The sequence below is a fragment of the Symphalangus syndactylus genome, chromosome 13, assembly GCF_028878055.3.
Source record: "Symphalangus syndactylus isolate Jambi chromosome 13, NHGRI_mSymSyn1-v2.1_pri, whole genome shotgun sequence".
Lineage (NCBI taxonomy): Eukaryota > Metazoa > Chordata > Mammalia > Primates > Hylobatidae > Symphalangus > Symphalangus syndactylus.
The window spans coordinates 53,804,888-53,832,566 of NC_072435.2; the positions used below are offsets into that span (position 1 = coordinate 53,804,888).

The window sequence follows — 27,679 nt, forward strand, 5'->3', positions numbered from 1 at the left end:
TCCTTGCCTACTACGTGATTAATTAAAATCATATTTTCATAATCATTTGGCACTAGTATTGTTTTAGAATTATCATGATCTCCTAAATAGTGTCTGTAAATAAAGTCGCCTCTAATGGCAGGCGCGGGAGGCGAGGCTGAGGACCTCTCCGCGTTTGTATCGCGGCGATTGGCAACATAACTGCCTTATTTACATTAAATACGCCACAAGGTTACAGCGCGGATCAACGTCATTTGATCGCTGATGACTCCCTTAAACGCCCGGGCTGTGACTGATTCTTCGCGTCCCGCTGTCCACCGAGATTCACCCGGGAGTTTTTTTTTTTTTTTTTTTTTTTTTCCTCCCAGAAAAGAAACAGACTTTAAATAGTTTCAGGAGCAGGTAAGAATTACGCTTTTTGCTCGCCCCTTCTCCGTCTCTCTCTCCTCTCTCTCCGTGGCAGTCTCTCTCTCCCTCTCGGCTGGATAAAAAATTCTTTAGTCAAAGGCAGGAATGCAAAGTAGTGACAAGGAAGGGGCTGATATATGTCTCAGTAACGAGTCTGACAATCAGAATGTAGCTCTTGGAGAATAGATAGATTTTAATAAGTGTGTTTACATGAGCTCAAGGTCAGAACCAAGCTGCGCTGTGTTAAATGGTTTCTTAGTTGCTAGACAGAGAGAAAAAATGGACGATCACACACCATTCTTTGTAGATTATTATATCAAGGGTTCAGTCTCTGGCTCATCAAAGCTAAATGCCGCAAGACCTATCTAGTTGCTGTGAATTATGCCAGGGCGACAATGGAGAGCGTTTTTAATGGTACAATGCATTTCACCTACCAGATAGGGGGAGGCCGAGCCGGGGATGGGGATGTCTGCTGGGGCTGGGTGATGAGTATCAATGAACGGGGCGATTCTGAAAAGAAGCTGATGAAAATCGAGCCCGCCCTGCCCCAGCTGGGCTGGGAACAGTTCGCAGGGCTCTGCCGAGTGGGCGAGTGAGGCGCGCGAGCAGGGCGCCCGTCCCCCCTCAGCCCCGGAAAATGATCAAGTCAATCGTGTGGGCATGTTTCATTATTCATTGAACACAATCTTTTACAACGCTCCGTTTACGTGCCCGAGTTTGCTCCCGACGCCCGCGTTTCAATGTTTAAGGTAAGGAAAACAAAGGTGGGTGGGGGGATCGCGGGGCGCGGCGCGGTGCGGGGGGCGCGGCGCGGGGGGGCGGCGGCGGGTGGGGGGGCAGCTTCGGCGTCCGGGAGGTGGCAAAGTGAGTTTGGACTCTTGGCGCGACCCCCCGTCCCCTCCCCCTCCCCATCTCGGCGAGGCCTGCCGCCCGGTTCCTTCTCGCCCCATCGCGATTAAAAAATACGGTCTAATTAAATATCCGTGGCTGTGACGTTGGCGAGAGAAGCTGTCAGCGGGTGGGGGGTGGGGGGAAAGAAGAGGAAAACCAAGCCGGCGGCGGCGGCCGGGCATCGTATGGCGCCAGAGAACTTCGGCGGCGAGCGGGACCTGCGCCTGGGCCGCCGCCTCCCCGCCCGCGGTCCCGGGACCGTTACTTTGAAAAGGAGTCCCGGGGCCTGGCGCCCGGCGCGCGATCGGGACCTCGCGTCCGGCTCCGGGGACCCGGCCGGCGCCCCCCACCCGCGAGCGGCCCGCGAGCCACTCTCAGGCCCCGAGAAACTTTCAAGAGGGTCTGGGGGGTGGGGGGAGTAGAAAGGGGAGGGGGAGACTGGGGCCGCGGAAACTTCTGCTCAAGTGACTTTCCCCATTTTCTCCTCTGCCTGGGACGGGGGTTCGCCTTGCGCTCTTTCTCCGGTCCGCGCTCACTGCGGGGTTCCGGCCCCTCCGCCCGTGGAGAGAGGGTAATTTGTAACCTTTTTTTTTTCAATTAAAGTTAGCTGATGCTTACAATGTGTCAAACTTGCGGGTGCCAAGATCCGCTGAGACCTGCCATTTTGTGATTGCATCGGCCTCCTGTGCCCCGGGAGCCTGGCCAGGCTGAGGCCGAGGAGTTGGTTTCAGGGCTGAGGTGCCAGGGTCCGAACCCGCGACCCCAGGAAAGGCCGTGGCTCCTGCAAGCGCAGGCGGCGCCCGCAGCACCTGCCCTAGTCGGGCCCCGGCCTGGGGGCCCAGCCGGGGGCCAAAGAGGAAATAAATAATTAAATAAGTAACAGGTTATGGAGGGAATAGAGCCGGCCAGTCCCAGGCTGGAGAAATGAGGCCAATCAGAGCGAGGAAGTGCGGGCGTGGGGGCTCTGGAAGGCAGAGGAGAGGCAGGGCTTGCGCGGCGTCTGGGAAGAGTGCAATCTGAGGGGACGCCTCCCGTCCCCCCAGCGCAGATGCATGACTGGGGTAGGAATGATCTTTGCTGATAAGCCTTTCTGTTTGCTTCAAGACATTATTTTTCGAAGATGAACTGAGGAAAACAGTTGTAGGCGGGACCCGGGGTGTATTTTAGGCAAAAAAAAAAAAAAAAAAAAAGTTGGGGTGGGGGGAGAGCTTTCCTTTGATGAGTAGGAAAGTGTCCAGATCTCGATGCGCCCATCTGTTGCAGTTTTGCAAATAATTTAAAATATAGATATCTCCATATAGACGGATGTATGCGAAGTGAAGGAAGGTCGAAACGCGGGGAAGTTAGGGAAAAAGAAAGAAAACGGGCCGGGCAGAGAGAGACCTGTGTTGCTCACTCTTCACTCTGCGGAGGAAACTCCGGCAGGGCTTTCTTTGGGGACAGGTGGAAAGTTAAGTCCCCCCCTTTTCACTTCTGTATTGTGAGTGGTTCCTACCGTGTGCCTGCTGGAGAACATGTCCACCGTTCCCGAGTTAGGTGGAGGATTGGAATGTTGGGGGGCGGGGAGCTTTGGGGTTGAGGGCGCAGCGGCCAGGGGCTGGGGGCCGAGAAAGAGCAGGGCGGGGTCTCAGCCCCGCGCGCGGGTGGCAGCGGCGGCCGGGTTTTGTTTGCCGGATATTGTTATGTCTAACGGGTGCCTCGCCGGAGACGTGATTTGTCAGCCGCCTTCGTTTTCACTTTAGCAGAAAATACGGCAGCTGCGAGGTGTCCCGGCCTGCGGGGCTCGGGCACCCGGTGCGTCCTGGGGGCCGGGTCGTGTGCGCGGGTGGGAGCCGGCGGCCGACGGGGCCCGGGCGAGGGGCGAGCGGGAGGGGCGGAGTGAGCGAGCGCGCGGTGCGGGCCTCCGGTTCCTCCTGCGCCTTCTCCCGGCAGCCGCTGCCGCCGCCGCGGCCGTGCAATTTAGCAGAAATCCGACAGGGGCCGCGTTTGCTGAGCGCATCCGGCGGTCGGGCAGCCCGAGCGGGCCGCCGGGCCTGGTCGGCCGGTGTAGAGGCGGGGAGGGGGCCGGCGGAGGCGACCGGCGGGGAGGGGCGCGGGAAGCACGCCTGGCCGGAGCACGCGCCGTCCCCCAACCCTGGTGTCCCCGGCGAGTTGGGCAGCCCCGCGCGCCCTGACCTTGGCGCCCCAGTCTCCAGCCAGGGCTTAGGTGAACTTGGGGTGGGGTGTGCGTGCGTGCGTGTGTGTGTGTGTGCGTGCGTGTGTGTGTGTGTGGAAGGGGTGGTGAGACTGGGAACGCGCTGTTTTCTTTCCCAGTTTGATATTAGCAACTAGATTTTTACTTTAAGACCGGCTTTGCTCACTGCTGGGGTTGGGAGGGGGGGCGATCTTTTCCCATCACTCACATCTTTGTTCATTGTTCACTGAGTGGAAGGCAGGCGACTTAAAGAGACGAAAGAGGAAAAAGGGGGGAGAGACGGAGAGAGGAAAAAGGGGGGAGAGACGGAGAGAGGAAAAAGAGGGGGGCGGCCAGAAGAGGGAAGGAGAGGCGTGGGGACAGGCCCCCCGCCCCCGCCAGGGTCAGGTTTGATGGTGAAATAGTAAACCCACGCACGGAGGGTCGCCGGGAAAGTGGACATTACCGCTTTAATTAACTTCGAGATGCTCCGGCGGCGGGACCTGGCGTAGCCGTGACGCGCCCCCATAAATCTGCCCGGCCCGGGGCTGCTCCGAGAACTCGTACAGTAGCGGCGTCAGATCCAACCCACGCCTCCCAGTCCGGAGTCCATTTGCATAATTGGATTTTTTTTTTTTTTTTTTTTTGCCTCCTTCTTTCTCCCTGAAACTTGTTTGAAAACCCAAGTGAAAACCGCGACGATCTGCACACTCAAAAGCAAGTGCCAAGTAAGTGCCCTGCGGTGGCCTCGGCGCGCCCCGGGGTGAGCGCGCAAAGCCGGGAGCGAGGTGCCGCGAGCTGCGCGCCGCCCCGGGCCGGCCTCGCGTGCGGGCGGCTGGGCGGCGGGAGGACGGCCTCCGCGGGCTCCGGGACTGCCCGGCTGGCTGCTCGCACAACTTTTTTTTTTCCCCCCGTCTCCTGACTTTTCGGGCCAGGTGAAATGTTTGGGCCACGCGTGTACCTGTGGCAAGACTCGGGAGGCGATCTTGGGGGGCGCGCGGTCGCAGTTGGGCATCTCGCCTGGGTCGGGGGCGGGCAGTCGGTCCCAGTGGCCGCCGCTGAGGGCAGAGCTGCGAGCGAGCTGGGCCGGCTGCTGGTCGCGCCACGCCGTAAATGCAAGCCTGTAGCCAAATGCTTCCCCCATTATTCTAAGGTTTGTGTCTGCGTGTGCGTGTGCGTGTGTGTATGTGTGTGTTTGCGCTGTGCTTTTAAACAGAAAGAAAAGCAACCAAAACAAGAGCAGGAAGGGCTTTTTCCTTAGCTCGTCCCCCTTCCCCCAGCATCATTTATTTCTTTTGCTTGAAGGAGAGAGTGCAGACCTTCTTTGCTAAAGACAGGGTCACCGAGAGATTGACAATTCTGTTGGAAATGCCATCAATCCTATAGCGAAAATGTAGCTGCATTTATAAAATACCAACACTTGCCTGATAAGGAAAGTGGTTTCACAGTATCTCAAATTTTATTGAAAATATGTAATATTATTATAATGATTATTTACAGCGTTCAGAACCCAGGGGAAAAGTCGATTTGCTTGGGGGAAGACTAGAACCCTGGTTCCTGTTTGCCGGGCCAGCCTGGGAACTTGCCTGGGGCTGCGCCCACCACCCTGAAAGCTGCTGGGGTGGGGGGGCTCAGCTTTCAGTCCAGGGAGTCGCAGGGGGTCGCCCCTGCAGCCCTCTGGCCTCTGCTCGGGGAGAGCCCAGGGCTTCTGGCTGAAGGCTGCTTTAGTTATGATGTCATTCTGATAGCGGAGTGCAAATGTCTCCTGATTCCACCATTAACCGCCTGGCTGATTTGCTTGGTAATGATAGCACTGACGTCCTGCTCCCTGACAAATGCAGAACCGCCGAGCCCTAGGAATTAACTTTTCCCCCCACTGAGGAGAAACCCGGCTGCCAGAAGTCTCAGCACTGGGCCTCTGCCCGTGGACTTTCTCTGCCTCAGTCCAAGACACTGATATAGATGACAGGCCCCTGGGCTGAGGGACCCATTTTCCCAAAGTTTAGAAAACTTTTAAGACTTTCATTTCCAGAAGACCCTTAATCTGGTCAAACTTAAATGCGATTGTGACCAGGCAGAGATATTTGCATGTGACCAATGGCCGGGACTCTGACACCATTGCATGGAAGATTTGCCTCCTGCTTTCAGCCCCTTAACTGTGTCTTCATGTTAATATCACTGCAAGTCAACCGGATTTAGTGTTGATTTTTAAATAGTGTACAATGATTTAAGATTTCTTTTGATTTACTGTTCAAATGAAATTTACATAAATGTGATGAAAATGAACTTAACATCTGGGCATATGAAAAAAGGTTAGTACCTCATATGTCATCTGCAGGGAAAGTCTCTAAAATTCTTTCACCCTAAACTGGGTTTGGGGAAACAGTTCCTGGAGACATTAATGGTAATTATGGAGAACCTGGAGAAAATGCTTTCAATAAATTTGCATTCTCTTGGACTAGTGCTCTGAAAGCCCATCTTGTTCTGTGCCTGGAGTGGTTAACTTCTGAGCAGGCTGGAGATCTTCGCAACTCAGCAACTTAACTGCTGGCCGGGCTGTCTTCACGGAAGACTTGGGGCAGGCAGGGAGCAACAGTCACGCTGTTCTGGTCCAAGTCAGAGGCCAATAACCCCCATTATGGGAGAGGACAGAGAGGCAGCTAGAAGGTGCAGCCTGACTACCCACAGTTGCCCATGGGGTACTGAAGGCAGTGCTGAGATGTGGAATCGTTGCCCACTGAACCCCAAAAAGCTGAATGATTAGGTTTGTTTGCTTTGCCTTAGGTAACCATCAGCTCCACGAGGCCATTCAAGTGAACTCTGAACTCCATCTTACTTTTGAGCAAGAAAAGCTTATCTCTGGCATCAGGAAATCAGAATTAAACAGCCTTCCCCAAATGTGGTTGCCTTTTGCTCAAAAGTTGGCTGTGAATGGCACAGGTGTTTTTAAAGTGCCTTGAATGGAGGGGGAAGAAAGACAGCAATGATACTCATGAGAATATAGATGAACTTTTTTTTTTTTATAAGAAGAGTGTCATAAAAGAAGAAAGCAAATAGATTTATTTTTCCAGTCTGAATGAGGACAATTATAGCTTTTTAACATCTTTGGATTTAGTGTTTTTAATAAGCCTTTTAAGTAAGCTGAAATATCAGCTTGCATTTTGTTCTCAACATTATTTAAAGTGAGACTTGATGCAAATTTAAAAACAAGTGAGTTTTCTGCAGGTCAACATTTGTCCATATGAAGGACAGAAGCCTCTTCCATGGCCTGTCTGCCAGGACCTAGGGCAGGCCAGTGCTCAGCTCTGCCTCAGCCTATCTCCAAGTGAGGTCTTAGATTTCGGCTGGAAGGACAGGGGTGGTCAGGCGGCATCTCTCAGGCTGTGAAGGCTGGATTTTGGAATCTAAAAGCAGGGCACAAACTCACTCACATTGCTACTAGTGGGGCCTTGTGAGTGGAGGGGCTTCCTCTGAACTCACACCTGCTGTGCACAGTGGCACCTTCTCCAGAATGTTCCAGGGCAGGGTCTGGGCTGAGGCTGCGGAGGAGTTGGAGGGAAGGGAGCAGGGCCAATGGGGAGGAGGGGGAGGGAGGTCTCTGTCTGCCTGGTTGTGCTCACCTGTGTGCTTCATGTGGTACCTGCTCGGGAGTTGTTGGAAGGGAGGCCTTTTGCCAAGGAGAGGGATTGGTTGTTCAGGTCTAGACTCTTCAGGCTGCTGTGATGTTCCCCTTGGTGGCATTGAACGTCCTTAGAGGAGTGAGCAGATAATGTGTATGGTCAGAATGCGCCAAGCCAGGGAGTGGCCCCCTAGGTTGTGGTGGTGATGGTGGTGGTGGTGATGTGTGTGTGTGTGTGTGTGTGTGTCTGTCTATGTGTGCTGGGGAAGGGTGCTGCCTGCTAGAAATACTTGTTCTGAGATGATTTCCTTTTCATCCACAATTGTACTATCCAGGATAGACTGGTGAGTTTGTAATGTACATGTGTGTTGGAGGGGTTGGGGTGGAAATAAATGAAGAAATCACGAAATACAGGAGAAAATCCATCTTCAGAATAGAGATGCTAGGAAACACGGTCCAGTTTTCCGAAATCCTCCCCCCGCGTTTTTTTTCCAAAAGAAGGCAGACATGGATGGAAGCCCCCTCAGGAAGGTGGGCTGTGCAGGAAGCCATCTGGTCCACCTGGGGTGGGCGTGGGGGCCTCCCCCGGCCAGTTGATGCCATCAACGGGCTCCTGTTGACTGTGCCTGGCGATAAGGGCTGCTGTGGCTGGTTCTGTTGGCTCCCTGAGACTCTCCTCTCAGCTTCTGATTTTTAAAAAATAATTTTTCAACTTTTATTTTAGCTTCAGGGGGTACATGTGCAGGGTTGCTATATGCGAACATTGTGCGATGCTGAGGTTTGCGGTACAGTGCATCCCGTCACCCAGGTAGTGAGCATGGTACCCAATAGTTTCTCGGCCCTTCTGCCCCTGCCTTTCTCCCTCCTCTAGTGTCCCCCAGTATCCATTGTTGCCATCTTTATATTCACGTGTACCCAATCTTTAGCTTCCACTTATACATGAGAACATGCTGTATTTGGTTTTCTGTTCCTGCGTTAATTCGCTTAGGATAATGAGCTTTCACTTTTAAATATCACTGTAGATCTCTGGTCTTTCTCTGATAGTGGAGTTTTTGCTACTATAAGCAGCATCAAGTACTTGGCTTTTCACATGCTGTGAGCCTGCTCGAGGTGGGGTTTATTTTCCCTAAGAGACAAGATTCAGATGAGAGTGAGGCTTGGGTGGAACTTAACAGATGAACCTGGGCATCATATCATTTCTCCAGCTCAGGGCACTCGTGGGAGTCTGTGCTGTGCGTTGTGGGATGTTTGGGAGCATCCCCAGCTTCTACCCCACTAGATGCCAGTAGCACCGCCCAGCTATGATAATCAAAAATGTCTCCAGACATTTCTATATCTCCCTTGGGGAGAATCAAGCTTATTTCCCACACTTTATGCGCTAGGCCTTGTCTTGGACCTCTTCAGTGGGGTGGAAGGTCAACTGTGGTCCTACCTTTAGGGACTGCACAAGCTGGTGGGGAGACAGACATATCCCGGTGCCCTGTAAGTCCAGGGGGTTGGGCTGTGCACTAAACAGGGGAAGACCCATGGAGTCTGAGAGGGGAGAGAACTTCCACATGGATGAATTGTATCTGGGCAAAGGCATGGGGCCCAGCTCTGACTGCTTAGAGGTCAATTGCGCATGGAGGTGGTGTCGGGGGCTGGTGGGGGGAGAACCCCATCCCTGGCCCCTGACTGTGACATGCAAACTAAGCAGTGGAAAGCATAGCTCTTAGTCTCTGAGTGAGTTGAGACTGGGCACTTTGCTGGCAGGATAGTGATACTTTTTTTTTTTTTTTAACTTTAAGAGACAGAGCCTTGCTCTGTCACCCAGGCTGAAGTGCAGTGGTGCCATCACGGCTCACTGTAGCCTTGACCTGGGTTCAAGAGATCCTCCCACTTTAGCCTCCTGAGTAGCTGGGACTACAGGCACACACCACCACACCTAGGTAGTTTTTAACTTTTTTTTTTAGAGATGGGGTCTTGCTATGTTGTCCAGGCTGGTTTCAAACTCCTGGCCTCAAGCAATCCTCCCACCTCAGCCTACCAAAGTGTTGGGATTACAGGCATGAGCCAGTGCACCTGGCTGTCCATTTTTGGACATATTTGCTATGTGCAAGGCACAGTTCTTAGTGCTTTACACCTTCCTTATGATGCAGGTACTATACATGTCCAGAATTCAGGAAGGAAACTGAGGCAATGGGAGGGGTAGGTGGTGGGTCTAGGATTAGACCCATCCTTTATGCCTCTGGAGTTGGCACACTCAGCTCATCTACTGCTGCAAAGCATCTCCCGTGACCCAGGTTCAGCTGCCCTTTCTGGGGCCAGATTCACAGCAGGACCTCTGTGATTTGCTCCTGATTCTCAAAGCTCATCCACCACACCCTGACACCAGGCTTGGGGGCTGGTAGGGCCAAAGCAATCACTCTTTGGGGTGGACTGAAGCCTCCAGGTAGGTGATGGCAGGAAGGTAATGTTGATGCTTCAAAGGCATGAAGAGATGCAGGAAGGAAAATCAGTCTATAAGGTTCCCCCTTTCCTCTACCTAGTATTCTTAGTCTGTGGCTTTCCAATGAGAAAATTAAGTGCTGTTATGACACAGGAGAAATGATCACCGTAGGCTTGAGCTGACATTAACCTGAAAGTTTTCCATCTAGGCATTACAGCTTTGATTACCTGAGCTGTGTTCAGTTGGGTCTTTGATTACCTAGGTGGGCCTGGCTCCTGGGGAGTATATTTCTGGCCCCCTACCTCCTTGCTGGTTCTTCAGCCGGATGCTGGGAGCCCACCCCTCCACTGCTGACTCTGTTTGTGTATTTGGGACCACCAGGCTCCTTCCTTTTTTTTTTTTTTGAGACAGAGTCTTACTCTGTCACCCAGGCTGGAGTGCACTGGCGCAATCTTGGCTCACTGCAACGTCTGCCTCCCAGGTTCAAGAGGTCCTCCCGCCTCAGCCTCTCAAGTTGCTGGGATTACAAGCATGTGCCACCACACCTGGCTGATTTTTGTATTTTTAGTAGAGACAGGGTTTCACCATGTTAGCCAGGCTGGTCTCAAACTCCTGACCTCAGGTGATCCACCTGCCTTGGCCTCCCAAAGTACCAGGATTAAAGGCATGAGCCACTGTGCCTGGCCTCCTTTACATTTTTTAGGCTTTTTGTTGCCTTATTACTAAATCACACACACACACACATACACACACACACACACACCCCACACCACGAAGTAGCTTTACTTAGGTTTTGAAAGCCCACCTAAAATCGAGATTAATCACAGAAATGCCCATTCAGCCTTAATTATAATGATAGTCTGGCTTGCATTTCTGAGATTCCCTCATAATTCTCATAAATTCGAAGGAGAGTTTGGTTCATGCAAGGACCAGATCGTAGGACTCTCGGGAGGTGGTATTAATTCAGCAGACATTCCTGCAGGCTCGGGAGGAAGGGAAGGTCTGGGGCTCTTCGGTGTAGGTATGCAGAGGTGCCCACAACATTGACACCTGCAGTGGCCACTGTTGGGTGCTGACCCCATGCTAGGCACTGCATCACACACCCCGGGTGCATTATCTTGCTTAGTTCTTTTAATGCCCCAGTGAACGGCCTCCCTTGGGGCAGCTTCTGCAGTGGGCAAACTGAGGGGTGTAGCAACTTGTTGCCGCCCATGCCTGTGGCATGGCCGAGCGGGCATTGGAAGCCAGCTGCATTGGCCCGGGAGGCGCGTGTCTCAACCTTGTTTGCACTCCTGCCTCCCTAAACTGTCCTTAGCACTGAGAACAAAATCATCCTTCCGAATAATGTTAACCTGCCTTGAAAAGGAAAGTTAAAAATGTCAACTGGAACTTGCTACTTTGAGAATATATACATTGTTGTGAATTTGTTATTAAGAGGGAGAAAATATTTGGAAATGCTGTGTCAGCTAACAAGTAACTATAGAGACAGCAAACAGATCACAGACCACATAGATATTACATATAAAATTTAATCTCTTTGAATAGCTTGATATTTAATTTTATCTTCTGAAATATCTAGAAACACTTATCCCTTATTGACTAGAGAAAAAAAGTAGCTTACACAATTTTTGTGTGTGGTTATTTTCTCAAAATTTTAATTCTCGATTAAAATCTAGTTAAATCAAATCAGGCAATGTCTTCCAAATTATTATGGAAAGGCCGTCATTTATATGAAGCCTACTAAAGGGGCTGGGAAGTCTTACTGCAATTAGAGCTAAAGTGCTTTAATTATTTTGCTTCCCCGGCCAGGGCCCCTAGTTTTGGGGTTGTAATCTGTTGATGCCAAGTGGCTATTTCAGCAGCCTTAAATCTGCACCGAGCAGAGAGCATCTCACGGATGGAACATGGCTGGATCTGTTCGTTAAACTCAGCGCATGGATTCCACAGTATCAGAGAAACTTTATTCCTCAACGTTTCCACCCTAAAGAGGGTCAATGCTGGTGGGTGGGCAGTCCCCCTCCAACAGCCCAAGAAGAGTTCAAAAGGTGGAAAAGTGGTAGTGTGGGAATGCGAGGAGGAAGAAAAGCGGCCACATGCCGGCATGAAAGGATTTAATCTGCGCAGCCGAAACCTCCTCTGATAGTGGAGGGCTTGCTTCTTTGCTGGTCTTGGCAAAGCCACTCTCTCACTGAGTCCTGCCGCCGCCGGGTACTGAGGACTTGCATGTAGCTGGGAACAGTCTGAAGCCACAGCCTGCCTGGAGCTCTCATGGACATTGCATGCACCATTTCTTAAGCAAAAAGCCAGACACTCCATCTGCAATTCTTTTTAGAGATCATTGGTTTGACAACTTAATATTTATTTTCCGTGTGATTTTTGTTTTGTTTTGTTTCAGCCCCCCCACCCCACCCATTTCCTTCTTTTTGGCTTTTTTCACCCTGTGTGTACACATTCATCCTGAAAGTATTTTGAAAAAGCTTTTGTTGAAGTTGGGGCCGGGGGGTACAATTGGAATTTTAGTTCCATTTAAAATTTCCATCTATTTTGAAGGCAGAAGAGGTACAGACAAGATGACATGAACATTTGCATCATCTAAAAATGGATTAAGGCTGCAAGGTAGCAATTTTCCCCTTTAATAACTGCTGCCACCCCAAGAAGACACAGTGGCTTTCTTAGTAGGTGACAAATGATTGGCTCAGCCAGTCTGGTCATCTGGTTGGCATTCCCCATGACAGTGCCCTGGGATGTAACGGATGGTGATACGGCTTGTCCTTTGGAGGGGGGTGGTAGGGATGTGTATGCCCAGCCTGTTGGCATGTTTATTCTTTGACGATGGCTGTCTGGTGAGGTCAAGTAATATATTCCAGATATTAGAGTATGTGCCATCTTCCAAACGCTTCCGGAAGAACTGGTTGCATTTTGACATTCTGCTTTGTCTCACTGACACCAGCAACTTGATCCTCATGTCTCAAAATGTTGACAAGAGCTAGATTCTTGTGAGATTTTTTTTCTTCTTCTAGGCACTGCCTGGCTAAGGAGCCTGGCCACTCAGGTGAAAACTACCAGGCTCCTGTGTGGATCTGGGGGACAGCAGGAGTCTGTTGTTAAGATAACTTTTTCTCCCTTTGCATGATAATGTTGCTCAGATGAAAATCACACAATTTTTGTGTGATCTCCAAATACCACCTTCAATGAAAGAATTTGTTCATTAATCTGAAGAATGAGTGGTTTCCAGCTGCTTCCTTCCCCAGGACAGACTTTCGCATTGGAATCTGTCTCTTTGACTCACTTCTGGTAGAGGTTGGCCTCCCGTGGAGGCCATTGTGAAGGGGCCAGACAGCCTGGGGAGGCTGGGGATGGAGCCCTTGTTTCTCTAGGAATCAGAAGGCTTAGCAGAATCAAACACAAAATTGTAATATGATAATTTGAGCTTAAACGTGAAGGTATTTATGATCACTGATCTTCATCTCGAAGGTAGGCGAGTGGAATTCTTGCTGGACTGCGGGGGCCAAGGCAACCCTCCTTTTATTAATCTCTATCATCAACCAACTCTTAACCTTTAGAGTAACATGAGGAAACTTCGTGTATCTTTTCACTGACCGTATCATTGTTCCTGAAGGAGGAGAGTCTAAAGGAGGATTCTTTGTGTGCATTTTGTTTGCTAATTAAATTGTTTTTGCAAGAGTTACACAGTCCATGTGTGTTGCTTGATCCATCCATATCTATAAGTTCTTTTTTTTTTGCATAATTTAACTTTTAGGGATGCTTCCTCCCTCAGTAAGATGCGTATTTCATTCAGCTGGAAACTTCAAGTTTGTAAATGAGGAAGAGCTGGAGGCATCTTTTTGTTTTGTTTTAAAGTAGTGTAACACCATGATAAAGAGCTCAGGACCAGTCAGATGGCATCAAGTTTGCTATCCAGCCTCACCACTTGCAAGCTGTTTGTAAGCAGGGCATTTTGATCTTTGAGCCTCAGTTTTCTCATGAGTAGAATTGGACTAATTCTTTCTCCCTCATAAGGTCATCAGGATTAAAAGAGAAAATGATTAAGGAGCCCAGAGACCAGCTATTCAATGAATGGCCAGCTACTCTTATTACTTGTTTAACAAATGTTGTTGAATGTTTTAGAAATAGAAGCCCCACCAAAGGGTGCGGGCATCAGTCATCTGCAGAGCCGGGTGGAGAAGTGCCATTCCTCCTTCCTTCCTAGCTGGTCTTTGGAGTGATGTACCTGGGAATCCAGTAACTATTGGCTGATTGATTTCCTATGTATCTGAAGATGCATTTTAAAGGGTCAGCTGAGCTATGGAGGGGTCTGGGGTCTGAGTCTTCACTACACAAATATTCTCACTCCAATCCATCAAATGTTAGTACCATGTATCTAGGCCACACACACACACACACACGATCACACATGAAAACACATACATGCACACAAGTGTACTGGTTGGTTGCTGGATTCCTGGTAGGGACATTACAAACTGTGTTTTCCATCTTTTCCCTACAGTCAAAGCTAAAGATCACAAGGAGTTACCTTCATTCCTTTCTTTCTTCTGTCTTTTCCTCCCTCCCTCCCTCCCTCCATCCCTTTCTCCCTTCTTTCTCCTTCCTTCCTGTCTATCTGTCTATCTATCTATCTATCTATCATCTATCTATCTATCTATCTATCTATCTATCTATCTATCTATCTATCTATCATCTGTCTAGATATATAAAGTGTATCCTAGGTAGGATCGGCGCTGTGAATGAGAACAGAAATGCTTTGAAACCATTGCATCAACACAATAGCAAAATGAAAGCAGTGATGTTCTCCTAGTTTCCAAGTTCCAAATTAAAAAAAAAAATGTATATATATACACACACATACACATATACATACCAGAGACTCCCCTAATTTGCATACTGGTGTATATTCAAGTGTTGATTTCAAAGCAGCCTAACACTTAAGCATGAAGTATAAAATTAATGAGTTGAACCTGTGACCACTGCATTCAAGAAGAGTCACCCAAGAGAGAGGTGGGGAGTTGAACAGAGCTCCTTTACTTTCTCCCACAGAGGAAAAGGTAGAATTCTGGGCTGGCTTTCCCTCACCAGAGGGGATCCCAAATCTATGACAAAAGAAAAATGCCAGTCTCTTTTGGAAAGTAGGGAATGCCCTAGTGATGCTGTATGAAGAAGCAAGCCTCCATCTTTCCCGGGGAAATTTGAAACCAAGATGGGGTCCTGTGAATGACCCTGTAGCATTTATTGAGTGCCTATTAGACAGGTGGCCTTGGGCTTTGAAATGCAATATATTATTTAACTTAATTCTGAGAACACTCTCTGTCTTTTGATGGAGAAAGCGAGGCTTATCCATGGTGGTGTGACTTGCCCAAGGCCAAGCTGCTGGTAGGTAGCAGTGCTGGGCTCTGTCTGAACGGAAACTATGTCAGTGACATGTAGGTTGCATGCCCTTCAGACTGGGACTCTTGGCACGTGGCCTGGACCTTCTCTGCAAATGGGGTTTCCTAGAACAGACATGGCGGTTGGAGAATCGACGGTCATGAGACAGACATACTTGTTGTAGTTGCAAAGATTCTATCATACTCACTCCTTGGACCCTAAAAGGGGAGATTTGTCCTGTGCTTTTCTGAGCATGGGAATTATTTTGCTTCTTAAAATGCATTTAAGTCAAAGGCCTGGGAATTAGAGCAGAAGCCAACATCCCATCCTCTGCTGGTGGGTGAGGAATGCTTCTTCCCATGTTCTATAGGCAACTCCTATATTCCCAGGGCACCCTTGCCTTTCCTGTCCCCACCGCACATCTCATTCTTCTCTCAGGCATCAATCCAAATCCTTCTTGTTCCATGAAGCTGTATTTGAACACCTATCCATGCCAAAAAGAGCGCACACCACGATGCCACATGAGGCAAGGTTGCGTTTCATCTGCTCTCACCCTCGGGGTTTTGGGATCCAATCCTCTCCAGACTTGCCAGCTAGCCTTCTGTGGAGACATCAGGGAGGTGTATCTGGACTTTATTCCTACTTATCATCTGTGAGTTATTAACCCAAACCAGATGCAAAGGTGTCGACATTGGTTGTGTTGTAAGAATTCTGAGGGGCTGGGCCGGTGGCTCACACCTGTAATCCTAACACTTTGAGAGGCCGAGGCGAGCAGATCTGTTGAGGTCAGGAGATCGACACCAGCCTGGCCAACATGATGACACTCCATCTGTACTAAAAATACAAACAAAATTTAGCCGGGCGTGGTGGCGGGTGCCTGTAATCCCAGCTACTTGGGAGGGTGGGGCAGGAGAATTGCTCAAACCCGGGAGGCAGACGTTGCAGTGAGCCAAGATCGTGTCACTACACTCCAGCCTGGGCGACAGAGCAAGACTCTGTCTCAGAAAAAAAAAAAAAAAAATCTAACGAACTGGCTTTGCTGGGCCAGTTTCTGGTCTCCAGAACCCCAAGGGGACTGTATCTCTTCAAGGGAATGGGTTGAGGGGTGTCTGGGCCCCTCCCAGGACCTTGTTCCAGGACAGCTCCCAGCTGCAGGTTGCTCTGCCTAGGAGGAGGCCCAGGAGTGCCATCGCATTGCTGCACCCGCCTGACCTCCCGCTGGCCTGCACACGAACTGTTCCAGAGACAATATCTAGCTTTCTAGGGGCAGCCTGGAGGAACCCCCGAGCAGCTGGACTAAACAGGCTCTGAGAGGGAAGCATTGCTATCAGGCCATATAGCAAGGAGGGCTTCGTGGACCGTCTCCTGAAGGGTATGAGGTACTTAGGCCTCAGTCCTTAAATATTAGTTGAATAGACGAACAAGAAGTGAAGGGCACAATGTTTGGTGGATGGAACAGCAAGAATACAGGTGTGACAGTAGGAACTGCTGTGGCGATCTGGGAACAGCACTTGGGAAGGACATTGCTGTGGGCAACACCTGCTAGAGAGGCTTTTAAATTTGGAACTGTTTGGGGTCCTGGGGACATAACAGTGAACAAACCGATTCAAATCAGGGCTCTTGTGGAGCTTCCATTCTGGTGGGAGGCAACTGGAAATAAACAAATAATTCAGGCCTGGGGCAGTGGCTCACACCTTTAATCCCAGCACTTTGGGAGGTTGAGGTGGGAGGATCACTGGAGCCTAGGAGTTCAAGATCAGCCTGGGCAGCATAGTGAGACCCCATCTCTACAAATAATAAAAAAATTAGCTAGGTGTGGTGGTGCGTGCTTGTAGTCCAAGCTCTACAGGAGGCTGAGGTGGGAGGATCACTTGAACCCAGGTCGAGGCTACAGTGAACCATGATTGTGCCACTGCACTCCAGCCTAGGTGACACAGTGAGACCCTGTCTCAAAAACAGAAACAAAAACGAAACCCAAATAATTCAAATACATTGTATATCAGATGGTGACATGTGTTATGGAGATAAATAAAGCAGGGAATGGGGATACAGCAGAATGGAGTGGGGGTGGCCGTAATGTCACAGCAGTCGGGCAGGAAGCCTCACTGAGAAGCTGGCATCTGCGCCTGGACTTGGCGGTGGATACCAGGATGAGAGCACTCTAGGCTAAGGGAAGGGCAAGTGCAGAGCCTCTGAAACGGGACTGTGCTAGGTCTGTCCAAGGAGCAGCCTTGTGGCTGGAGTAAAAAAGGGATGGAGAGAGTTAAACTAGCAGAGCCCATGGGGAGCGGGCTTCCTATCTCCTCTCTCACTGCACTCTGTGCAGCGCCACCAGGCTTGGCAGATCTTTGCTGAGTGTCTGCTATGTGCCAGGCACCTGGACCTGACCCCTGTGATTCCTGCTGCTCTAGAGAGACACGGAAGTATATGCGCCATTTCAACCGTGCCCACGAAGACTAGGAAGGGAGAGAACTGAGGGCTGTGGGGACACCTCTTCACCTGGGTAGTCAGCGGTGTCCTCTGGGAGGACTCAGGGTGAGAAGAAGTCAGCAGAGAAAAAGGTAGGGAAGATTTCCAGGCAGAGGGAATGGCCTATGCAAAGGCCCTAAGGTTGGAAAGATCTTGGTGGTGCGATCTTTCTTTGCTTGGGGAAGGGGACATCTAGCTGGGGCTGCTTGCCCTCTCTGCTGTGAGCGCCGCCTGTTGAGGGGTACTTCCCGTGGGAGGGCATCCATGGGCCACTGTGGTCTTCTCTGCCTGATGCCCTCTCCTGCCGTCCAAAGTCAATATCTTCCTTCCAAGTGGCCCTTCCCTCTTGCCCTCCTTCTATTCTTCTTCCTAGGCAAATATCTACTAGACATTTACTCTGTGCCAGGCCCTCAGAGAAATGAGAAGATAAAGTTAGCTGCAAAGACAAAAATGATCAAACTCTCTCACAGGGTAGTTCCTGTTGGGGTTCACAGGGGAGTCTGTGATGCCTGGCTCCCCTCTGCTTCCCGGTCGGCCACCCCCAGCTTTAGGGGGTATCCGTTCACAGTTATTTTTGTATGGAAGTGTTGGGTTAGACTCGGTTGTGCTTCATGCAGTCTAAAGGATGGGAGGGTCAATCATGAGTTTCACAACAGTATTTTGGGTTCCTCTTTCCTACGCATGGCTGCAGTGGTGTTCCGTATTCCCTGCATCCTTTTCCATCCGTGACCAGGAAATCTCCACAAAGCGGAGTCCCTGCCCCCAAGAGGATTTGTACTTTACTTGGGACTTTACCCTTTGAGGAAGTTCTTACTCCCCATCCCCAACTCTTCATCACAAAGACCTATCCATTTCAAGAGATGGACAGGTTGGCAGGAAAACCAGATCCTTGTTGGTATTGCCTGTAGGATCACATAGCATGTTTTGATTTGATGTTGAACTTGAAAATACATCTCATGCCTGGCTTTCCGATTTGTTACTTAAATTATTACAATGTTAACTTTTTAATTTTATTCTTATTATGTTTTTTGGTGGAAAATGAAATATGTCCTGGCTCTTTGGATACTGAACTTTTTTTTTTTCTCATTATTTGGTTTTAAATGGTTAAGTAAATTTCATTAAATAACTGTAAACATTCCAAAGAGTCCTGCATACATATCGTATTTCACATCATCGTAACTTAGATGCAAAATATTAAAATGTAAATGACTCAATAGAAAAATTATGGAAACAAATGAATTACTTTTATTACACTTTTGGAAAAGTTGCTTAAATATTTCTCCTTCCTTCTCAAAAATCTATGATGAGTTAAAAGAAAAAAATGTTTTAAGACACTATAAAAAACAATCCTTAAGAATAAAGCAACAGACCTTGTGAAACAGCTTTTTTTTTTTTCTGATTTTATCTGTTCAACTCTGTGAATATATGTTGGCAATTGTCCACTCATTAATTTGATTATTTTAAAGTAAGCTATATAAACATGAATATAATTATCGTAATTTTAAAACATTAGTTAGAACAATATTGTTACCCAAGTACATAATAGATAGAGGTCTAAATTTAGGTATCATGCATTGTGAAATTTGAACCAACAGTTCTTCTTTTTCCTCTGAAGAAATATTGCAGTCTGTAGTAAGAATTGTCTGGGAAACATTTGGTATTTTATTTTAGTCTCTATCACAAATTTCCATGTGATTGTTCTATATTAATCATGAAAAGTGACACGAGATTCCTTTTCCATAATAAATAGCAAGTAATGTAATAACAAATGATAACGCTAATGAAAAAATTATATTTTTCCCCAACTTTGAGAAGAGTTCCAACAATAGGTAGGATAAAATAAAATCAATATTTTGACAGTGCTGTATTACGTCTGGCTCATTAATTTGGAGACAACTTCTCTGTTCAATCCCAAATCACAAAGTGTCAACACATAGTAGTTTTAACATCTACTCTCATTCCAATGCATTTAATGCTTTGCAAGTTATTTTTAGCAGAAGATGATTTTTTGATTATGCAGATGTATAGAGATTGCATTGTGTAGGTTTTTGTCTTGGGGAACAATGAAAAACTTTTGCCATTGCAATTTGTATTCAAGAGATAGTTCATTGTAAATTCCAGTTCAGCACAAATCCTATATAGTTTTTCCTATATATATTTTTATATATATGAATATGTGTGTGTGTGTATACACTCTTAAAGGCCATGTTCATTCCTGTTCATTAATTTTATGCAAAATTTTCCTTAGCTTTGTCTTCTCTTAGAAGAATCTACAGTTTCTGATTTCCAACTACCGATTGTCAGTTGATTAAGGTCAATGCTAGCACTTATTCAGGCTCTTATTGACTGGGGCCACGTGATAGATGTGATTGATCGGCTTTAGACACAGGATTGCTAATTTCCCATTGTAACACTCCTTTCCACCTAACCCATCCCTCATTACCCCGAGTTCTTCATAGAGTATTTAAGAACGTTCCACCCCCCCACCCCTCAGGTGCTGTGCTGTTACATTAAGGCCGAATTCCATCTCTCACTTGTGCAAAAAAATATGCATATCACTGCTGCCTGTCTTCCTTTGTTTTCCAGGGATCACAAAAGCCTGGGATTTAGAATAGCAGATAATAACATACAGTGCATATTATTGATGCTGCTTTAATTGTCTTATTGACAACTCACTTGAACTTGGAGAAGCGTGCTAATATTTATCATCCTGTGAACTCATGTGCATTTTCTCTACTCAAGCCATAATTACAGAAGAATTTTGAAACTCAGATGTCTGCCTGCCACACTGCCTCACCTTCCCTGTGTTTGGACAAAGGCTTCCAGACCACTGCATTGCCAGCTCTCTTTGCTCCTTGCCCCTTAAGCTTTTAGCACCCTCTGGATGCTTCTCCCTCTAGGAGAGATCTGGCTAATTAACAGGTTGACCAGAACCTGGCCAGGATCGGGGGTGGTGATGTGACCCACCTGAGGAGTTGCAAGGAGGGCAGCATTTGGGTTGCCTAGTGGTTTTTTGTTTTTTTCCAAGAGACAGCTGTTTCTTACCTTTAGGAAATGCCAATGGAACACATTAGAAAGATTTAGAACAGGCTGAAGCTAGAATTGAGGCCACCATCCTGGCTAGGAGACAAAAGTCCATTTAAGGAGGGTTTTGACAGGCTTAAGTCAATGGATGGAGTCATCACCATCTAACTCATGTCTACCTAGCTGTCCCTGTCTGCCACCCATGCGACCCCATCTACCAGGCTCCAGCCTCACTGGTCTCCTTTCAGGTCCTCGGACACACAGGCTCCATCCCATTTGAGGGCCATAGCACAGCTATTTCCTCTGCATGGGACCCCCTTATCCTCACCTGTTACCTGGCTGCCCCAGCACAATGCTCAGGTCCCACTCAAGTGGCACATCTTCAGGGATGCCATTCCTGTCCTCTTCTTCTATCCTATCCCAGTCACCTGCTGTCTTGTCCTTTTCTGTTGTCCGCACAGTGCTTATCTTTATTGACTTTATTGATTGTTTGCACACTTACCCATCTCCTTCCCTCCACAGGACTAGACTCCCCAAAGCCAGGGCCCCTAACAGTCTCCTGAGGTCTCTACTCCCAGCACCCAGAGCAGCGACTTGCAAATGGCAGCCCGTTAATAAATATGTTTTGTAAGAACGCTACTTTCCTAAAAGAAAATCTAAATTTAGGAGTGTGTCCTTGACCCTTTGAGAACAATGACATGTCATGAAACAGACTGTCCCATGACATATCCTTTGTTCCATTGTTAGAGATGGAAGTCACAGCTGTGACTCTCTCCCAACCCACCACGAGGTCGCCGTGATGGAAGTGCAGAAAGAAGGTTGTCTCTCTATTGAAAACCTATTAGTGTTATTGCCAAGTTGTTCTCCCTTTGTAGGGGCACTGGCTTAATCAAGGGTGAATGTTATGATAGGGACTGGCTTAATCAAGGGTGTTTCTTCTGCTTGGGTTTTGGCCTCAGAGACCTTTTCTCTGAAGCTATTTCCCCGCCTATGCCACTTGGTCTGAGGTTGGCCACGCAGTCCCTGCTGCAGGCCTCTCCCTTGACATCAGTACGTTGGGCACGGAGCGTTGGAGTCAGGTTCTTTGTCGCTGCTGAGAGCCAGCTGTGTGGGGCCCTGATTAACACAGATAAAGTTGTTAGTCGCTCTGCGTTCTTGTCTTTGGCAGTGCTTGATGGGGGTCCCTGGGCAGAGGCGTCGTGGAGACGGGAGAAGATGCTGCCCTGGCCCCCTGATTGGTGAGCCGCTCATCTGACTGATGAGTGAGGTGGAGTAACCCCACTGGCTTCAATGAGACACTCGAATCACAGAGGATGATTGCAGAAGGGGGAAAGGACTTTAAACCTATGTCACACCCTGTTGCCCCAGTGACTCCTGTCTTGGGGAGCTTACGATGCTTGTGCAACTTGAAGAATCTGTTTTCTGAGAGTGTTGGGATTGTATTGCTCGCGTATTTCTCCCCACAAGTCAACAACAAACGAGAATTCTTGCAGAAAAATAAAAGACAGAAGGAATCAGGGAGGGAAAGAAGTCTCGATTTTCTCCCATCTGTCTCACAGAATCCTTCTGTGGCATCAAATATTTTCCTTTTATCCATATTATTTCTTTACAAGTTAAATAGAAATATCCTTTCCCTGTGTACATATTTTCTCTCAAGTAGACTGCAAGCTTCCTGGGGGCAGAATTGTTCTTTTTCTTCCCACAGAGTGCCACTGCCTTGCCAGCTACACACTGCCCCCGTCTGCACCCCACAAGAGGTCTGACACCTGGGGGTGGGCGGTTCGGGATGGGTGAGGAAAGTAATAAAAACTTAATGAGTAACAGAAGTGAATGAAGAGTGTGGGTCTTTGGAAAATATTTAGAATGATCTCCTGTTGAATTGTTCATCATTTATAGACCTCTTGGGCTAAAAACTATTTGCTGTCTAGCGGTTGCCAAGACTAGCTTTTTTCTTTTTCAATTCAATGAGTAAAAGAGTCTACTCATTATTATTATTTTTTTTAAATAAGGACCCTAAGAGTCTACCAGGGATATTTGAAGCCACTATTATTCAAAGCCAGAACATTTTGGGAGTGAAATTCTCATCATGAATGGGTTCCTTGATATAGAAACTAAGAAATCCCTTGGCGTTGTGATTGTTGGTGATGACCTATTGTTACTTGCTTCCAGTTAAAGAAGGGAGTCCCGCGTTCCCCGGGTTCTTCCAGCTTTCCGCTGGGGTTTGGGCATTGCCTCACTGGTGTCTGTGTTCCCACCTCTCTTTCCCCAGCGTGTTCAAGTCTCCAGCTTCCTGTTCCACTATGACTTCAGCTGTTTGATGGTGTGAATGAAAATAAGATATGTATTCAAGGGCACTCCCGGTGTGCCCCCATTGTAGGCCAGGTGACAGTTCATAGTCAAACACAGGATGGAGGCAGAAATCCCAGGTCCTGGCCTTTGCTTGGTGATTCACTTGGGCCCTTTATTACCTACATGGGATCTGTTTCCCCGTCTGTAACACAGGGGAGGTGTGCAAGAGACCAAGAGCAGGTTGAAGAATCATTAGGAATGCTTGTCAGGCATGCCGATTCCCGAGCTCCACCTGGAGAGGCAGCTTTGCGGGGGTGCTGTTGTCCATGGACTCCACGCTGGTTCAGGTAACCTTTCCCAGTTCTTCTCTGATGGGTTACACCTCGAACCTGGAGACAAGGTTAAACATCCACAGCTGGGCGTGGTGGATCATGCCTGTAATCTCAGCACTTTGGGAAGTGGGAAGATGGATTGAACCTAGGAGTGGAGCCAGGAGTTCAAGGCCAGCCTGGGCAACATCGCAGGAGCCCGTCTCTACAAAAAATTAAAAAAATTAGCTGGTGTGGTGGTACACACCTATAGTCCCAGCTACTTGGGAGACTGAGGTGAGAGGATGGCTTGAACTCAGGAGGTTGAGGCTGTAGTGAGCTGTGATCAAGACACTGCACCCCAGTCTGCGTGACAGAGTGAGATGCTGTCTCACTCTCACAGAAAATTGTAAGTAAATAAACACGAGCAAACCTTATTTATTGCCTCCTTGGTTTTCTCCAGATTGTCTCAATTAGTGACATTTAACCAAATCAGAGAATATTTCATGCCACAATCACAGAGGCAATTCTAGACCCTTATCTCCTGAGACCCTGTCACCTTACGGTGCAGACAACGGCATCAGGAAGTGAACCGACCTGGCCCTGTTCACAAGAGAGCCACGTATAGAGTGTCCGCTGAATCTCTGTGTTCGAATTCAAACCAATAGAAAATAGCAGAAGACAACAAGGAAATGACTATGATTGGTCAAAAGCCTTGTGTGTGATTTTAAGAACTTGTAGCTTTGAAGATTTCTTTTTCTTTCTCTTTCTTTCTTTCTTTCTTTCTTTCTTTCTTTCTTTCTTTCTTTCTTTCCTTCCTTCCTTCTTCCTTCCTTCCTCCTTCCTTCCTTCCTTCCTTCCTTCCTTCCTTCCTTCCTTCCTTCCTTTCTTTTTCTTTCTTTCTTTCTTTCTTTCTTTCTTTCTTTCTTTCTTTCTTTCTTTCTTTCTTTCTTTTTTTGAGACAGAGTCTTTCTCTGTCACACAGGCTGGAGTGCTGTGGCACAATCTCGGCTCACTGCAACCTCTGCCTCCTGGGTCCAAGTGATTCTCATGCCTCAGCCTCCCAAGGTGCTGGGATTACAGACACCTGCCACCATGCCCTGCTAATTTTTTTTTTTTTTTTTTAGTTTTAGTAGAGATGGAGTTTCACTGCGTTGGCCAGGCTGGTCTCGCGCTTCTAGCCTCAAGTTGTCTGCCCACCTGCACCTCCCACAGTGCTGAGATTACAGGGGTGAGCCGCTGTGCCCAGCCAGAATCTTCAGATTTCTATCTGGTGAAGTTGGGGAGATGCTCTTGAAAGGTATAGCTGCAGTGAGCACGTGTGATTGGAAAGAGACTTCCAACATTTTATCTTATAAACTGCCCATCCCATGTGAGTTAGAAATACTCTTCGTAACTCCCTAATGGAGCCAGTGGGACAACATGTTATTAATACTGTTCCAGGTATGTCTGGCTTTTGACCTTAGCCAGCAGTGGTTCTGAGGAGTGATTATTTCTGATGCCTATTAGATTTCATCTTTTAACAAGGAAGACCCTTGAGTATGTCTACTCCTTCCTTTTGTCTTTTTAGCACCCCTCCCCCAGAAGTTGGGCGACATTAAGGAGGAAGGACAAGTCACTACTGTGTGCAGATTTCATATCAAATACAAGAACTCCACTTGCTGCGAAACGGGGGTTTAACCTCTCCCAGATCCTTGGTTGTGCATAATTAATGCATCGTTCAGCATTTGACTTTTGTGCGTTTCATACAGATTTGATCTTAAAGGATGCCTCCGGGTTCTGTGCTCACAAAAGCACCTTCCGCGTATTTCATGGCTTTTGCTTTTGAGTTTTGGGGAGACCCTTGCTTGAGTTTTCCTAAAGAAGATGATCTGTATGGATACAATACACAATCTCTCTTAAATTATTCAGCAACTATTTATCCAGTGCCTAGCACTGTGTTTCCAAATGGTTGGAAATGAATGGCTGCAATATAGTTACTATTACTAACACTAGTATTAGTACTAGTATTATAATATAGACAGGAAAAGAAGGAGGAGGAGGAGAAGGAGGAGGGGGAGGGGGACAAGGAGGAGGGGGAGGAGGAGGAGGAGGATATTTTAACACACGCTTGTGGGATGAGTTCTACAGGTAACTTCCCCTGCATTGTTTTTTACTGAATCTTCAGCAGTCCTGTGAGGTGGGGTCATCAGTTTGATTTTCCCAACAAAATATCTGGGGCTCAGAGCACCAAATGACTTACCAAAAACCACATGCAAAAAGGATCACTTGCACCTGGGAGTTCGAGGCTGCGGTGAGCCCCGATGGCACCCCACCTTGGGCGACGGAGCGAGACCCTGTCCCAAAACAAAAACAAAACAAAGCAAAACAAAAAACCCACATTCAGGGCAAGTGTCTGAGTTCAGGTGGAAACCCCCCACCCTGCCTCATCGAACCTCTCTTTCCCACTGTGCTGTGTTGCTGTGGCCAAGCTATTGCCTTTTTGGGGAATGGAGGTGGAAGGCTGAAGGGACCACTCACGAAGCCACCAGGCTCTAGTGGGAAAGTGTCTAGCCAAGAGATAGCTGCAAACCTAGTTCCCATTTATGCCCACTGTTGAGAATGCTTGGGTACATCCTTTAAATGGTTTCTCTCTGGGCAAAGGCAGCACTCCCTGAATCTGCCCTCTTGCCAAGTAGAGGAGATGTAAGAACATGTTTTCTATTGATTTTTAAAAGCAATTCAGGACCCAACTGGTAATAATCGGTGTGACCTGTGCTGTTCTCCAGGCAGTCACAAGCAGCTCGGAGCCTTGTTGTGTGACTCTGATGTTTGGGATGTGCATTCTTTGAAGATTACTTCTAAAGCAAGGCGTCCAAATCCTTAATTCACGATTCTGTCTATTCCTGTGGTGTTTACATTCCACCATGGCAGAAGATCACTGTGAAAAAGAAAGATGAAAATGCACTTTTAAAAAGGGCTTTTCTTGTGCGGGCCTCCTTCAAAGACCCTAACCCTTTCCCCTCTTGTTGACGCCGAGGTCTGTGTTTCATCTACAGGGAACATATATATTAATAGGTGATTTAAAGGTTTGTCACACTGTGGTGACACATGCAAGCTGAGCTCTTGGGGCAGTGAGCCGCGTGGAGCAAGTGCTGGTGTGATTTCGGGTGTTGGGGCAGGTCTCTCTGGCATCATGTGTCTGTCAAAGGGCTTTCTACCCTTTTGCTGAAGATGGGTCTGCAAGGGTCTTGGGGAAAGTGGCTGGTGAGGCTGATTGATTTGACCAGTGAGCAGAGCAGGACCTTGTAGAGAGAGATGAGTCTTCTACTTAGAGAAGTCACTGAGCTTTGGAATCTGAGAGCTGAGTAATGTGCAGACACAGGGTCTGGGAAGACCCCTCGATTCCCTAAACACCAAGACAACTACGATTCCTCTTCTCTCTATACCACTCCCCCCATATGATTCAAAAGGCGCCATAAAGGCATAACATATACAAGGACCAAGTTAGTTCTGATTTTTCCAATTATGACTGTTTTGATGCCTTTTTTTTTTTGAGGGGGACAGATATCAAATGTCAAATACTTTAAAAATAGAATTCCGTTTTTTAAAAAAGTGATATTATTGCTTCCTCATTTTTGAGGAGTTTCCAAAGCACATATGGTCTGTCCATGATGTTACGCAGGGTTTAGGTTTAAGGTCTCTGTGAACTTGATACCCATGACCTGGTCTACAAAGAACATGTGGGGTCTGTCTGCTTTCCTCTATTCCTGCAGTCAACAACACGATGGATACTCAAGACTCCCTATTATCAATGGGGAATAAGCCACCGGGCCACCTGATCACAGAGCACTCCCTGGATGCCCTTGAGTGTCTGGGTTCCAGATAGGCATGGTTCTACATAAGACCGTGTGTCTACATTTTCTGAGGCCAACCAGAAACCATTTCTGATGCTGTTTGGGCCACTCATCTAGTACATTAACGTGGACAATAATGAAATTATGGTTCACAGGTGGAACCCAAGATGCACTCTCAATTCCCGTATGGATGGTTGGTGTGGGTGCAAATGGCCTTAGGAAAAGAGCTAGGCTTTTGCATTGGTCAGAGCACTGACTTTTTCTATAATGTGTTGAAGGGGGAGCAGAAACTCACTAGTGTTCCTGCTGATGGTCTCCAGGACCCTTTAAAAACAGCCTCCTTAATATGTTGCTGCCTGTTCAAGGCATCATGTGGCCTTGAAATTTAAAAACATTATATAGTAAATTCCTCTACTTCTTTAAAAAATTTTTTATTTCCATAGGTTTTTGGGAACAGGTGGTGTTTGGTTACATGAGTAAGTTGTTTAGTGGTGATTTGTGAGATTTTGGTGCGCCCATCTCCTGAGCAGTATACACTACACACAATTTGTAGTTTTTTATTCCTCACCCCCTTCCTACCCTTTCCCGCTGAGTCCCCAAGGTCCACTGTGCCATTCTTATGCCTTTGCATCCTCATACCTTAGCTCCCACTTATGAGTGAGAACATACAATGTTTGGTTTTCCATTCCTGAGTTACTTCAGTTAGGACTAATAGTCTTCAATCCCATCCAGGTTGCTGTGAATGCCATTAATTCATTCCTCTTTGTGGCTGAGTAGTATTCCATTGCATATATATAAATACATATAAATATATAAATATAAATATATAAATATAAATATATATAAATATATAAATATAAATATATAAAAATA

At 47.7% G+C, this 27,679-nt stretch overlaps 1 protein-coding gene across 12 annotated transcripts in view; it reads left to right on the forward strand.

Moving 5' to 3' along the window:
- The first annotated feature begins 209 nt into the window (after positions 1 to 209).
- ZNF536 (zinc finger protein 536) overlaps positions 210 to 27,679 on the forward strand; it is a 487,963-nt gene continuing 460,493 nt past the window's right edge. For 5 of the 12 annotated variants that reach the window (XM_055235794.2, XM_055235797.2, XM_063615042.1 and 2 more), the window contains exon 1: positions 3,800 to 4,179. The gene's annotated coding sequence lies outside the window, so the exon portion shown is untranslated. Of the gene's footprint in view, positions 382 to 468; positions 1,137 to 2,048; positions 2,340 to 3,799; positions 4,180 to 27,679 lie in introns of those variants that run through there. The other 7 variants (XM_055235799.2, XM_055235801.2, XM_055235795.2 and 4 more) reach the window with 5 other exon arrangements.